A 16,055-nucleotide genomic window follows, 5' to 3' on the forward strand; every position below is an offset into this window, starting at 1 on the left:
ATATTTGAGATCAATTCTGATTTATTTCCTCGTGACTGCTGCTTGAATCCTCACGGGAGACAACGTCAACGCATGATCTAAATGCTGACTATATCTGATTTTATCGTATTTCAATCTGATACTTGCTATGTGACAGAAAAACAAACGAATAGCTAGATATAATTCATCCCCATGGGTTTGCATCGCTAATCTTTAAAATCCGATATGTTTTTATAAAATACTTTTTGGTTTATCTAAATAATATTACAATGGAAATGATAGTCCCCTGGTGGGTGGAACAACGTGACTAAAAGAATCGAGTAACGGAAGGATAAAATCGCTTTCCGATGCGATGCAAGAACGATTATGATACATGTATAATTATAACTAAAACGTGTCAACCTGATTAAAAGAGAAAAGAAAAAAAAAAGAATAAAATAATTTTGGGTGGTCTCTTATGTTACTAATTTTCTTGTTGGTATTGAATTATAAATTACTCTTTTTATTGACATCAGACACTTCCATTTTTTTACGTTCTTATAGTAGCTGGAACGATTTCCATTGTTTGGGTTTGCATCGCTAATCTTTAAAATCCGATATGTTTTTATAAAATACTTTTTGGTTTATCTAAATAATATTACAATGGAAATGATAGTCCCCTGGTGGGTGGAACAACGTGACTAAAAGAATCGAGTTACTGAAGGATACAATCGCTTTGCGATGCGATGCAAGAACGATTATGATACATGTATAATTATAACTAAAACGTGTCAACCTGATTAAAAGAGAAAAAAAAAAGAATAAAATAATTTTGGATGATCTCTTATGTTACTAATTTTCTTGTTGGTATTGAATTATAAATTACTCTTTTTATTGACATCAGACACTTCCATTTTTTTACGTTCTTATAGTAGCTGGAACGATTTCCATTGTTTGGAAATTGCACTGTGTTGTTATGACGTGACATCTAGATTTGAGTGACAAAACAGCGGTTTCCGCTTTACTTTTGCAACTCTATATAAACTTGAGTTTCTTCAAGTGTTCATCTTATGGAACTCGTGTTTTAATTGATACTAGCCAAGTCTTGTAATAATAAAATCGTCTTAGACTTCTTCTTTAAAATCTCGTATGAAATAAACACTCATTTAAGTTATTATATACGAGTCTCGACAATCCCTTTGACATATCGCGGTAAGTACTGTCAGCTTTGCATTTCCAGAAAAAAAAGACTCGCATTTCGACAATAGTATTACTTTCACTTTTTTAAAAATGATATCACTTATTTTGATCACGATTCTTATAGTTTATACATCATTTATATGTTTATATTACAATTGGAAGGCATTTGCAAACAAATGTCCGAGAGATGTGTATGAAAACAAAATATATAACATCTCTGCATTTTACACAATAAATTAAGGAGGGCATTCGAGCACATAATTGTGTCGTCTAACGGCCTATGTAATGACTAGAACATCAGAAAATCCGAGTTATTGGAGATGATTGTCTTAGTTATTACAAACTTAGCCGTCCCCGTCTGTCTGTTGTGCGCATAAAAAAAATCATATCCGAGTTTCAGATTCGATTTGCATCAAGGCTTTCCCGGAAATAACAACAATGACTTCGGCTAAATTATCCACGATTACTTTATTTTCAAAACATTGCAAATGTTCAAAATCGGCAAATGAAAGAAATAATATGCAGTAATTAGACGTTTATAGATTTCAAATGCAAATAAAAGGAAATGTTAATAAAATACGACGCGTTAAAGAAAATGAATATAACTGTATTCTAGCAAAGTATTCATAGAGATTGTAATGTACTCAGAGGCTGGTCTTAGACTTTTTATGTAGGCATTCCGTCTTCATACTCTTGTACTTTAAAGGTTGAGGCCAGTTTGTGAGTTCTGAACAATGACCCTGGTTAATTTTAATACATTAATAAGACTTATGATGGGATACTTACATCGCATCGCTATGATAAAGTACATAAATGGTGTAAACTGCAATGAAAAAATGTATCTTTTGTAATCTTAGACCTTTGCTAATTACAAAGACTGTCTGATTCACTGTTTAACAATTAGTACTAATATGATAAACATTAATTATCACAAAGAGGTGCCTCTATTAAACGTGTTTTGATTATTACATGGATACAAATTATAGACTAAACACACCCCTAATAAAGTGATTGTTACATCCAGCCGACCGCAATAGTTTATTTAGTCATATTGCCACTTTTGATGCGATTTATTGGTTTGGGTTGATTAGAACAACGTCAGAAACCTTACCAGTCTTAGAGCTTATCAGATCTTCAATATTGTATTAAGATGAACTCGTATAAATTACGCGATATCTACGTTTTAATGCTATAAATCAATCAGTGACTAGCCAAATTAAAATGACTCAAATTGTAGCTGGTGTACTGATTCAGGAGGCCGAATCGTTCGGTCTTAATAATGTTAATGTCTTTGCTAAGAGGTTAAAGCGGGTTTTTATTTGAATAACGTCAAGCGTGAAAACAAATATGTATACATTGGTTCATAAAAGATGAAGAATTAGACAACTTGTCTGCTTTAACCATAGTCACGTTGTACAACACTACATATCTTAGAATATACATTAAAGCCCGTGGTCATGTGCTATATTTGTCCTACTGACGAATCAGGAATATATTGTTATTCATCACCAAATGTACCGACCTTTTGAGGTTTACAATACTTACAATGCATACGTTTCAATTTTACACCGACAAATATGAGATCACAATGAAGTTTGACAGTACTGCCACAAATCATTTTATCTACGTCTACATTGCAGTAAAATGAGTTTATACATTGCATGGTCTGACCATGGAGCTAGTTTGTATTCTACAATTTCAGTTCACATTTTTAAACTGTTACTAGTATTTGTAAAGTTTTGCATAAAAATAGGAAGAAGAACTTACAGCATAAAATTTCTGTGTTGAAACGAATGTTTATAATGCATCATATATTTTTGTCTATGCCTTTGAATGGAGTGATATTCGTAACTTATTTCATCAAACCTTATTATTATCAATAAAAAACTGAAAAAAATAGAAAACAGAATACCAACATGTTTGCCATGTTATGGAATATATAACTTTAAATATACCCATGTTCTCAATTTAAGCTCGGTGAGGTAAACGAAATACATATGTAGCCCAATGTCAATCAATGCATCCACTTTTAGAAAGTCACTATGTATGGACAAACACAATTATCTATCAGAGTTATCTCCCTTTGTTTTGTCTACCAGTATTACAATAACTGTTATATATCATGGAATGCAATAATGAATCAGGATCACAGTTTAACAACCTAGTATGCCCAATCATGATAAAGTTGATATATCTAAATAAAACAATTATTTTCATTTTTTTTCGATATTCGATACGAGAAAAAACAACTCCATGGATCAACAACTTCTATAATCATTAAGTTCTTACTAAATAGAGCGATGATGTTATGATAAATCTCGGCCGTATCCCGTGTGCATGTCTACGCTAAGATTTAGTTAGATGACGAAGCTGATTGGGTCTATTAACCGAGTTACGTCAGCACTGTTTGAACGAATTAATCATAATAAAGTCATGTGTATTGAATAATATTGTTTGGTACACATAGTAATGATGCATTAAGATTACAGTAATACTTCATCAGAGAGATTTCTTTACAATATTTAGCATGGTAGTGGTACCTATTACACAACACCTGTTAATGTATGAACGGATAGATTATACACCAGTGATAAATGCAAACTAGGTGGATAAGAGTTACGCTGTATACTAAGCATTGAGCAGGAAATATCTAGGAGTTAATTTCTAATAATATCCCCTATCTATATGTGTCGCTGTTGTGAAGATATCAAGTTTGTTTCGACACATAATTGTCACATGATATTGTTTAATCTCTATATGAAATGTATACCAAATTATATTCAATTATTGTCACATTAACAGCCAGGATCATGTAAGGACAGCCTCTTATGTGTATTGTGTGTATGAACGAACAGTGCGTGTTTTGGATGTAAGTATAGAACATGCTAGAGGACAATAGGTAGGGATATAAACATTTTTATTAGTAACACACCAGTCAGTAATGAAGTACTTAATTAGGATTAACATCTATTTTTAGAAACTATAGGTTTTAATAATGTTTGGATACTCAGATATTATTGTCATGGAGCACACTCCGCCGTAAAACGTTAGGAGGAGGACAGATGTAGTGGACGGATGAGTGACGATTTAGCTGGGTTAATTAATTGTTGACGTCATTAAAGAGTATTCATCTCTTGTAACTTTCCATTATAGTGTTAAGTTAATAGGACGGTTCAATTAAGTGTTTCAGCAGGATCCAGTTTCACCAACATTTCTTAACTTTAAAGATGTTACCCCGCTAACTAATGATATTTTTTCGCTATCAAAAACAGGAGCAGGCAAATTAGTATATTTCTTCAGTTACAAAAGCTACGTACTTAACACCATTACTACCCTTGAACGTTTCAGCCTCTTATTTCACTAAAATATGAATATATATATATATATAAATCAAATCGATTGTGTCCCGAAAAAATCCATTCCACTATGGCCTATATGTACTTACTGCGCATGCACCAAGAGCAAAATATTTTAGTTTATATGTGCATTTGCGCATAGTTATTTTTTGAAATGATGAGTATCGTTCATGCTCTGTCAGCGATGGAGCATCTTAAATTAATTCCTTAAATTAAAATTCCCCAAAGCATTTCAGAAAGGATAAGAAAAGCATTAAGGAAAATTCCTTTCCGATTTTCCCGTAACTTCTGATATGCTTTCCAGTGGATTATATTGGTTCCAGGGATTCTTTTAAGTTATTAAATGTTGATAATACTGGACCCTGCTTAAGATAGATGGAATAAAAACAACAGTACTTTGTACATTTTGCGAACTGAATAATATTTCAGGAAATGCAGAGCTAAGAGAAAGCTTAAATTACATCCTAGCTGTAATAGTGCAATAATTGAATCAATTGAAACGACACATTTTTAACATTGAATACTTTTGAGATATAAATGTGCAGATAATATTGCTTCTATAGTACAAACGTTACCAAGGAGACCGTACGTAATATCATTAGACATAAAATTTGAACTCTATAACTGAATAATTCCATCGCGATAGAGAATTATCTCATACGATGTCCTTATAATTATGACTTCTTATCAAATTAGCTAACCCCAAAGACATGTCAGTAGTACTACAGTCTATGTCGTTTCAATTGCCTTGAGGGTATGGTACATTGTACCTATGTAAATTAATTTCATTATGAATACGCGAAATAATCATGACATCTAAAATGTCAATATATATAAAAAAAAAACCCATCACGATTGACCTTTGGATTACCATACTATCACCAGCACCAATTAGACCACACATTTACTGTTGACAAGAGGAGATGGCTGGAAACGTAATAAATTGTGATTTCAGTACGGTTCTCTGTAAAATATGTTAGTAATAGGTAACTACATATAATCATTCACGTTCAGTCTATACATACTAGGCTAGATCTCGCAATAGTACACTGTATTATTTATATTGTTTTCGATTAAATAACGGTATAGTCAAAATGTATTTCTGAAGTTGGAAGATTGCACGAGGTTATTTCAATCTTAATCTTGCATCGAATTCGTTAGCTACGCCTATTCTTTTAACACTTACAACACTTATTACATATTATGTAAATTCTGTTATTGAGAAGTGATTGGTGTAGCCATCTTCTGTTCAACTTGTACTCAAAAGCTTATGTCATTTCCGACCGCCAGCCTCTCTTTCAGTGAATGTGTATTTGCAAGTCCACTTGAATAGATCGTGGTATATTCAAGTTGTATTTCTGGTGACAGCTTCTTTCAAACTTTATAGTTTGTCCAATTTCAATAGCGGAGAGCAGTAACAGAATACAAATACTATCAATTCCAGTTAAAACAAACAATATAAGTACCTGAATGGGGAAATAGTAAGGTTGTTCCAAGCAGTGACATGGAATGGGAAGCAGATTAACAATTCGGTGTATTGATCAGCAATGCATGTCATCACTTATTTGATAGTTGCACCACTTAACCAGAATCGATATCATTCTTATGCTAGTAACATTTGCAAATTTCAGACTGGTAGTATTATATAGAAGTAAGCGATTTACACTTAGTGTCGTGCATGTTTTGTTTGAAAACAAACATGTAAACGAACGCGTTGTGTTAGTGTTGTTTTGGACTGAAGAAGGCCCTATAGTGGCTTAATATATATCCCATAATTATGATTTTGATTTTAATTTGAATTTATTTTTGCCTTTTATTTCGGATTATTAATATACTAGCTTTATACCATTTTTACCTCATTAGGAAATTGATTTATGCTCGTAGTTTAAATGTTGTTACTGTAAAACATTGAAATGGCGAAATATGTGTGAGAATAACGTCGAGGTATGACTGAAAAATAACCATTCATATAGGGATAGGAAGGGTAGATCTATTCTACCACCAGGATCACAAAATGTTGTAAAACCATCCTGTAGGGTATTCCTATCCTTACTGTCCGCAAATGAAAGAGTTTCAAACATGTATATTGATCGCATAATTTTTAATGATTAACGATGATATGAATTTAGTATAGTTTAACATTTAGTATAGTTTAACACGACGGGGGGGGGGGGGGGGACATGTGGAGTACCGTATCTACGGTAACCACGAAGTGAGCGTTGACACAGAGTTTTAACTGTTGAACATCATACGTATATGGAGGCAAGTTAATTTACAAACAGTGAAATTCACATGCTGCTGTGCGAATGACTGCGTATGATACTGCTGTTGACATAACTTAATCATTGCCACCTCAACACCTATAACTAATATCATTGTTGGGTTTTACTTGAATATTAGCTGACATTGATATAAATGTTGTGTGCCTTACACTTACTATTTACGATACACATGTAGTGCAAATACAAAACTCACAATGCAATTAATTTATTATTAATAATGATATTTGTTTTAATAACAAAGGTAGTAACAAGCTACACGTTGTCATAACGGATTAGTAAAGTATCATAAAAGCTTACTACCAGAATATTAAAACAAACAACTCGGGCATCGCGGCGTCTGTTAGGCTTATATTATTGCAATGTTGTTATTTCTCATTATTTTATTACTTCTCTAGAGCCTGCAATTTAATAAAATATTTTGATAAAGGGAGATTAAAATAACAATTAACATGAACTAGATAAATGTCAGGATAACACAACTGCACACTTAATTAAATAATATTTTAATAACGAAATTAATTATTCGATGTGAAACATATGTCACCTAGCCAATATCGTGTACCGAAAAACTCGGCAAAAACATAATTCTATAAATACAACACACTTGCAGGTGAAAGAAGATGCACGTCAGCTACAGTTTACGACTTTATTATTCACTTTTAAATTTCAATAATTATTCAATTATAAATTTCAAGAAGTCTATTCGGAGACAAGGAGAGGATACTGTTTCTTTCTTTTTAAATCTGTTAACCATAAACTCCGTAAAAGTGCACCTGCTCAGATCTGTCTTAATCTGAAATGGCCGTTTCATTATTCGATTGGTGCCAACGTTGTTCCAACAGTACGTATCCTATCAATTGTCATAACTCATCATTATATTCAGTGATTTATTGTAATGGAAAACAAACTGCTGACTCGTGAATTATCGCTGTTTTCTATGTAGTTAACTGTTTCAGTGTAAACGGTGTAATTAGTTAATATCTGAATATGACGCGAACTATTAATTAAGAACAGTGCATCTGAAACTTAAGATATATTTTGTGCTGTCAATAAACAATGTATATTACTTAGTTCCATAGCGTCTTGATAATGTTAACAGGAAGTAAGAATTGACATGCAACATCTCTTCACGTAAAATAGACACTTTGTCGGGATCTCATCTTCTGTGTCCTTTACTTCAGCGGGGTAGGCAACCCAAAATCATTCGCACTGTCCACCTTACCAAGGTAGACACATCATAGTACTCCTTATTGTTTCTGACCAACTGTGTTTTGTTTTTTGACGCATTGGCCTGCATGATTCAGCATGATAACACTGTACACGGTTTTCACTATTATCCCGCCTTAGACAAGAATCTTGAATTCCTATTGGTTAAAATGACGTCACGTGATATCCAAGATATAGTCGTATCAGGTTAGTAGAAATCGTATCAGGTTCGGACAATAGAGTTATCGTTCTTTACCCCTAACGCCATAAGCAACAAGATGGTGGTCAAGTAACGCTTCGCCACGACGGCACTCAAAGAGATGGAGAAAAAATGTTTGGATGATAGCGCTGATGACCACTTTCAAAGCAAACCGAAATCGGCAACACTTATTTCGGATGATTTAACAGAAATGGACCATGACATGGATATACTCATTCGAGTCGTCAATGAGGTGAAAATTGTTTGAAGTTTTGAGTCGTTTTAGTTTCTATACTCAGTACATAATGCATTTTGCAATTTCTACATTGAAAGGGTCTTCGACGGGATAAATTCTTTATACAGTTTGGTTAGTGACCTAAAACGGAAAAATATTTGGTCTAAAATAACATGTATACAAGTTTATTTTAGACCCAATATTTTTCCGTATTAGGGCATTAACAAACTGCGTAACTAATATTAAAAAGATACGCCATATTAATATGTCGGTATCAGGTAGGATGTCAGAATTAATATGTTGCTAATGCATGATATTTAAATGCTTCTCGATTTTGGGAACTTGTTTCAGTTCTGATGCTTCCGTTATGTACCTATGTGGGACATCACCAAAGTATAGAGACCATAGTGTGCTGGTTGTTTTTCTGGAACACCCGGTTTACTCCACCTCACAGATCTGACACGGCCTTAACAGATCCTATTTGTGAATAGGACGCTAAATCGAAACTCCTCACTTTTGACCTAATTTGAGCTTTCGCCCTTTTATGGAATTCTTTTAAACCAAGTCGATGCAAACAGGTCTGATATCTGAGACTGTTTAACTTAAGCAAGGAGGAAATGAGGCGACCAGTTTGTCCATTTTCAGGATAAAGTGACATATGTGGTTACCTATTTGGTAGCATGTTTTATTGAGAAGACGGCATGACAATGTCAAGGGTAATATGATATTGAAATCCCGAATATACCGCAATTTCCATGAACCACTGACTCTTTACACAAGGGTGACTGTCCTACATTTACTGTTGTAAGGATGTAAAGTTCTCTAAATCAAAACTAGTTAATGAAATAAGATATAATTTCCTTTCATATACATGTTTTGGATTCTAGTAATTGTTCAACAGAAGATATTTATCATTAAAACCTGAAAAGAGTATGGCGCGCCCAGATCATGGAGTCTGTTTTCCAAATCATCATGCATAAAACATAACTGGGATCATGTATACTAAGTCATTTATTGACACGTGTCCAACATGTTTCGCGATACGCTACAAGTCTCTCGTTCGTACATCCTTTACATTTAATAATGTGTGAGAGAACGTAGCGAGATACATCTCTCCCTAGAAATCCTCCCGCATAGATCGATACCAGCAGTGTCAGGATCGTTCTCCGACCATTACTATCATAGGCAGCGGGTGTCCCAGAGGTTCGTTCACTGGGTTTGTCTCTCTAGCCACGCCCCTACTCACGCGGCCCGGGGCCATAGCACACTCGACAAAGTGACACTCGACAATGTTCTATTTGGTAATAGAACCTGTACATCTGTGACATAATTAACTAGTAGTTAACTAACACTAAAACCACATCCTTTGGAAGCTATACGCTTAATATATAGCATTTAGTTGTGTTGTAATCTATATGTCACTGCTGTACATATTTGGAGTTTTTTCTGTAAATACTTATGTTGATGTTGAAATATGGCGACAAAAATTTAAAACTGTTGCGTGGACACTGTAATATTTAATTAAGTCTTGTATCAAAATGTGGATCTCTTTTAAGCGATCATGTAAACCGAAAAAGAAGCCTTTCAAATTGTAGGCGAACGAAATTTGTGAAACACATGAGCAGACTGTGATGGACAAAGGACGTAATATCACTATCCAGGACAACTACCTAACATATGTTTAAATTGGTTGGCTGGTTGGTACCACAAAACAATACCCAGAAGTGACGATATGTTATGGCAACTGTCTATACATATACGTACTAAGTAAACATACGACATTGGAGTATATCGTGCGCATCGCGGACGAACGGGACAATAGGAGGATCAGAACATTTAGAATTTGAATCGCAGGTAAGCAAAATAAATCATTTACATCTGTATTGTATCACAATGTCAAGATCATCAGTGCAGTACTTTTATCTAGCATCTGTCTGTCTTAACATACAGTTTTAATTAGGGTAAAGTTGTTAATTAGTCATGTAAACCCTGGTAAGTAAGTCTCTTTGTACAGAAAACCGTTGTGTATATTAACAGATCTTAAAACTTTCCAAAATAATTTACATTTTTTAAACTATAAATATAATTACTTTCATTTAATAACACACAATTACTGGAGCAGCAGTGGTCGATATGGCACATTATCACAAAAAACCCTTAATAGTCGTGACAATCAGTATCTGTGATCTTTATCTCAAGTAATGGTTTTGAATCTATACAATAGATCAGTGATGGTCTCTCTTTATCTATCACCTGTCCGTGCTGTACAATTACATTTCTTTACAATGTGTTAATCTATTACGATGCCAAATAATTAGTATATACCTATGATTAACAATGTTTATATTAAATCTATTGATATTGTAGTTATTTTGTTATAAACGAAACTTTACAGCAATCTTACTCATGGCAATGAGTAATTACCACTTAAATATATTCGGCATTAATCTGTGGCCATTTCCTCTCTGTAATTACTACATAATATAAATCCTATTGACGAAAGTTCAGGATAAAATGTTTATAATTTGATAAAGCATTAAATTCCAACGCGCCACCAAAATACGGATCTCGTAAGAATTTTCATTGCAATTTTATGATTTGCAATAATATGTTTAAATAAGCAACAGCTGCTTCATTGGCCAATTTATAATGTGAACATTAAACTATACCGATACATTTTATACTTAGTATAGCTTACATTTGAAAAAGACATGTCGATAATGCACACGTTATTTGTGACACGTATCGTAAATTGTTGTTATTTACCTTGTCGTAAACGTTTTAAACCATTTTATTTTTATAATCGTAATTTTAAAATGACAATTTACTACATAGATATATTTCAAACGTATGACTTTTTAAAATATTGAAAAAAAAATCCAACCTCCTTTAACAACGGAGTGTTTATATTGCAAAATCGATATGCTTTAGAGAAACATAAATTATACATTCAATCAGAGAGTTATTGTCACAAACCAATTACATTATATTTTGACGTAAAAGTCGCCATGAAACTAGAAGACTTTCATGAAATTACTTAGGCTATCGGTGCAGATGAAATTTATTTTTCATTTTTTTTTATCATTTTCACATTAAATGAGAAATTCTGTATACCGAGGCGGAAATTAAAGTACCAATTTACATTTTCCATCGAAAGCGTAATCGTACTTCCGATATCGATGCGGTATTTGTTTAATTTTTATTAATTACAGTTAATATAATCGAAAAAATTTCATTGATATTGGTTACAATTTCATTCTGAATGAACAAACAATAAAGAACTTCTATAGAGCTTTTCGATAAGAAAAATATATTATTGCTTTCAAACTCTTAGATGTATATTCATTTACAATGATCAATACTGTAAGACAGATCATATATCAATCAATAATGCCACATGAACATTTATTTTCTATTTTAAATCATTCGTATGCAGCCACCACTTACATGTAACATTTTAGAATATGCCACTTATGTAGAATGCAATTAAACGATTCTCATCGCTGTGATTGGTAGGAAATCCATTTCGACGTCATGGTATAAACCAAAGGCGTAATGTCAGAATAAGTGGACGACATGGCAGAATTACTGTCTTTCCCATCTTCGTATCAATTTGACAATGAAATATTGTCATAAGACATACAGGTTTGCTTATATCGTCTAAATTTTTGTTTATCTTTATTTTCATGAAATATCAAATGAATTACCTGCAATAAATTTAATCAAAAGATAATGCATTCATTTGTGATACAACATGCCAATCACGAGTTCGATATCACTGTGTATGGAGCAGGCAATAGACTTAGTGAACAGATTAATTTGAATTTGCATGAAGGGTTTTCTGTTGTATCAAGATGTGATACGCCTTTGTGAATACAGTTTGATAAATATCATTTGTAAGAGCTATTGTGCAGAAGACAATTGTTTGTCATAGTATGGAATGGTTATAGACTGCAACATATATAATCGTTTATTGTTAACATTCTCCAAATAAAAAGCACCAACAGCAGTCTTTTGATGACGTCGTTGTGATGATGTTAAGATAAGACTGGCTTATATGACCCTGTATGACGTAATGGAGTTCATAGACATGTGATCCTATACAAGGCGGTGATAAAGCCCGGTATGACGTCACTGTATGGGTCATTACAACTACAGAATGGCCGTATAACGTTATGACTATATAGAACTACTGTATGACACTATGGTGTCGATGCGTCATGTCTCTAGACCTAGATAGTCTATAACAGTGGTGACTTCTGCTCCTGCTTAGCATCTAGCATAAAGGGAGTGGGGACGATTGGTTTGCCTGTTGTCAGTACAGAGGTTCCCAAACAGGTGACTGTTGGTTTTCTTAAACTAGGGCTTATTAATGTTCAAATTACAAATTGGGGAGTGTCAACATAAACGATAATCAATAGCTAAGGAATTAATCATATGTTTTTTAATTGTGAAACATACATAGTAATGGGACACTTAACGTGACCGGGAAGGGTATGCTTTTTCGATGTCCTCGGCGGCATGCTTTAGTAATAGCATTATAAAAAGGATTTACACTATCACAAAGCAACACAACAAAAACATACCGCATCCCCTCGAACACAGACATCAACACAACGCAACACATTGCACACATGAGGAACAATCGGTAAATGACTCTAGCTGTTATAGAGCCATTGAGACTATCTTGTTGATATTTATTAGTTCATGAAGGCGTTGATTGGCCATTTAACCATTTTATTAAAAGAAACTGTGACAAAATACTGTATGTTATTATTTTATGTAGATGCTATAATGTTATCGTTTAACCCAAATGCATCAATTCATGTGTTTTTCCGTTTATTATACAAATCAACTTAATTTAAAAATGGTAATTAATTCAAATGTATTGAAGTTCTAGAAGAAATTGTCACATCTCAAGAAAATTATGACTGCACAACAATTCTTTACAGGCGAGAAAAACTCTTTGCTATTATAATTAGGTATTGGGGCTAATTTTCACCGCGGATGTTTAGGGAATTACGTAATTTTGGAATTGCAATCTAGTCTAAAAATGTTATAAACGGTTTGAACATGTGATCTGATAGCGTATTGTCATTTAATGTCCCAAAGGGTGACAAAGGGGATAAGGAAGAAGACATGATAATACATGAATGAAAGAACTTAAGCGAAGGATATTAACGATGGATTTCTAGATTCATTCCGTTAATAGTCATAGTTAAGGTGAAATTCAGATTTCTCGATAATGTGTTATTTAACTTTTTTGACATTTATGGCAATAGCAGTGGAATAAAAATGATGTTAGAACAGAATCGATTTCAAAATTAAACATAATTAGTTACAATCTAAAATGGTAACAAAACAAATTAGACTGTGTGTTATTCAGAATCATTAAGTCCTTAGTAACCAGTAACTACAACATTTCACTTCGGTTAACGGTACAACCGGATAGGGCTTTGGTACATCCTGCATGTATCAAACATCTGACACTTTCCATTTCACATGTAGAATATAACAACAAAGACCAGAGGGATCTGGACGCCCACGATTGATAAGGCTTGATGTAGTAGTGTAGTAGGTTGGCTGACTTGAATGGTTGATTGATTGCTTGATTAATTAGACATATGCAATGTGTTGCATGTCTTGTGACTATCGGTATGACCTGGAAGGCTGTAGCATATTCGTGTTGTGTCTCATCTAAGATAACTTTCTCTGCGTTTCTTCTTTAATTTTAACGATAACAATATATTTGAAGTTGCATATTGGCCATGTTTACAAATGTATGATAATCTAAACCATCAATTGATTTTAGTACAAAAGCAGCAAATCAGCATGTTTAATCATTCGTATGCACAGTATTAAGACTGATCCATATTTTACCATACATTAGAAAATCAGAATAAAAGATGAACGCTTAAACGGAAAAACTAATCAAGTTCCTTGAGTAAAAAATCATTCAAACTAACTTTACGTTCATTTTAATGCTCCGGTGAGATTCTCCTTTCAGCGATAACTCGTATTTGACATAGATAATTGCGATGGGTGTTATGGATGTCTATTTTTCTGCAGTCGAACACGTGCTTGTTTTTTAAAAGTATTTTTCCTCTTTTCAATCAATTTTCTAATGATGATGAGAATTTTCTAATGATGATGAGAATTGTACGTAATACTCCCGTACATGATCATAAATGGCGACATAATTTGGGATATTATCTTGTGTTTTTTCCTTAACCAAGTGTTTCTTCCTTATGTTAGTATTACCATCGCCTAATAGTTTGCCTCCAGTTCAGCGTCCGCCCCTGAGGGGATGGCCCGAAACACACCTTAGTCCACCTGCATATAAGTGGTTCTAGTTTCCGGTTTCAAGTATAATTTGACCAGTTGTGAAATGCTGTTCGGTGTCTGACGGTATGCTTGAGTGAGCTACCAATGACAAGAGAGTTCACACATGCTACAAGTTGCATACAGATAAGGGACCATACTTACATGACCCTGGATGTAAATGTGACGTTAAGCCCACTCATCTAACCAACAAACCAATATGACTTCAACAAAACACAGCATGTGTTAAGATAAAGAAAATATTTATTGTATTAAAAGGAACTGGTCTGTCAATACACATGTCAACTTTAAATTAAATTGCATACGTCTGTTTCTGAACTGTTTGTTAAAATATTCTGGCGTCGTATTATCATAATCTAATTATACAACGTGATGATAGTCTGGATGCAGAACCTCAACACATTTTAAGGAATCCAATAAATAGTGCAGCTTAAAATCAGCAGCATTTTTGTACTCTACATATAATGTGCATCATCTCTGAATACGAATAACTTCATATCTACCGTAACATTCATAATATAAAAACAAAATGTTGAATAGAGAAACAGTAGTTCCGTGTTCCGAATTAGTCATTTAGAATGCACTGGCGCCTTAGTGATACAGAGATGGGCTAATCTATTGATGTCTTTTATTTAATTCTCGTGTTACGTTTAGGACATCGGAACTAGCGACCTTTTCTGGCGGTTTGTACAGCCTGGTCAGATCCAGACAAAATAGAGATTACTATTTTTGGACTATACGTTTTAGTACAATGTCATTAAGACGGCCATTCTCTACATTTCCGCGAAGGACACGTCATTAATGTCCAGCTATTCTATAGAAGAAATGGTGGTTAAATTGGCGTCCATCAGTGGAAATGTTCTCTTGGATGCAACGCATTCAGAAAGAAACAGTCAGTGCTTTATGTGAATATTTTCATATTAATCATGAATATCTCTACATATTACGTAATTTACAATGTAATTTTAATTAAACACTATAGAAATATATGCATCAACATTGAATAAAATATTGATTATATTCAAACCCATTTATTACAACTACTTTATGTAAATTCATGTGTAGTTTCAATCGCATACAAAGTTCGAAGAACTGTAGAATTTTTGAAACCAATATACATGGTAGATACATCATAATATCGGATGAGGAGGGGTATTTATCAGAGTGTCTGGCTAACAACACAAATCTACAACCAAGACGTGGGCATGTGATATGTGTGTTCCTGCTATACGTTTCAATAATCAAATATCGCTATCGATCACCTTACAACTGGATGA

General features: G+C 33.6%; 1 protein-coding gene across 1 annotated transcript in view; it reads left to right on the top strand.

The window, feature by feature from the left end:
• Positions 1-9,580: 9,580 nt before the first annotated feature.
• The window catches only part of LOC138317551 (sex peptide receptor-like), a 64,150-nt gene continuing 57,675 nt past the window's right edge, over positions 9,581-16,055 (top strand). Inside the window, exon 1 of the mRNA XM_069259303.1 lies at positions 9,581-10,290. The gene's annotated coding sequence lies outside the window, so the exon portion shown is untranslated. The remainder of the gene's footprint in view (positions 10,291-16,055) is intronic.

Source organism: Argopecten irradians, chromosome 3 (assembly GCF_041381155.1).
Source record: "Argopecten irradians isolate NY chromosome 3, Ai_NY, whole genome shotgun sequence".
Taxonomy (NCBI): domain Eukaryota; kingdom Metazoa; phylum Mollusca; class Bivalvia; order Pectinida; family Pectinidae; genus Argopecten; species Argopecten irradians.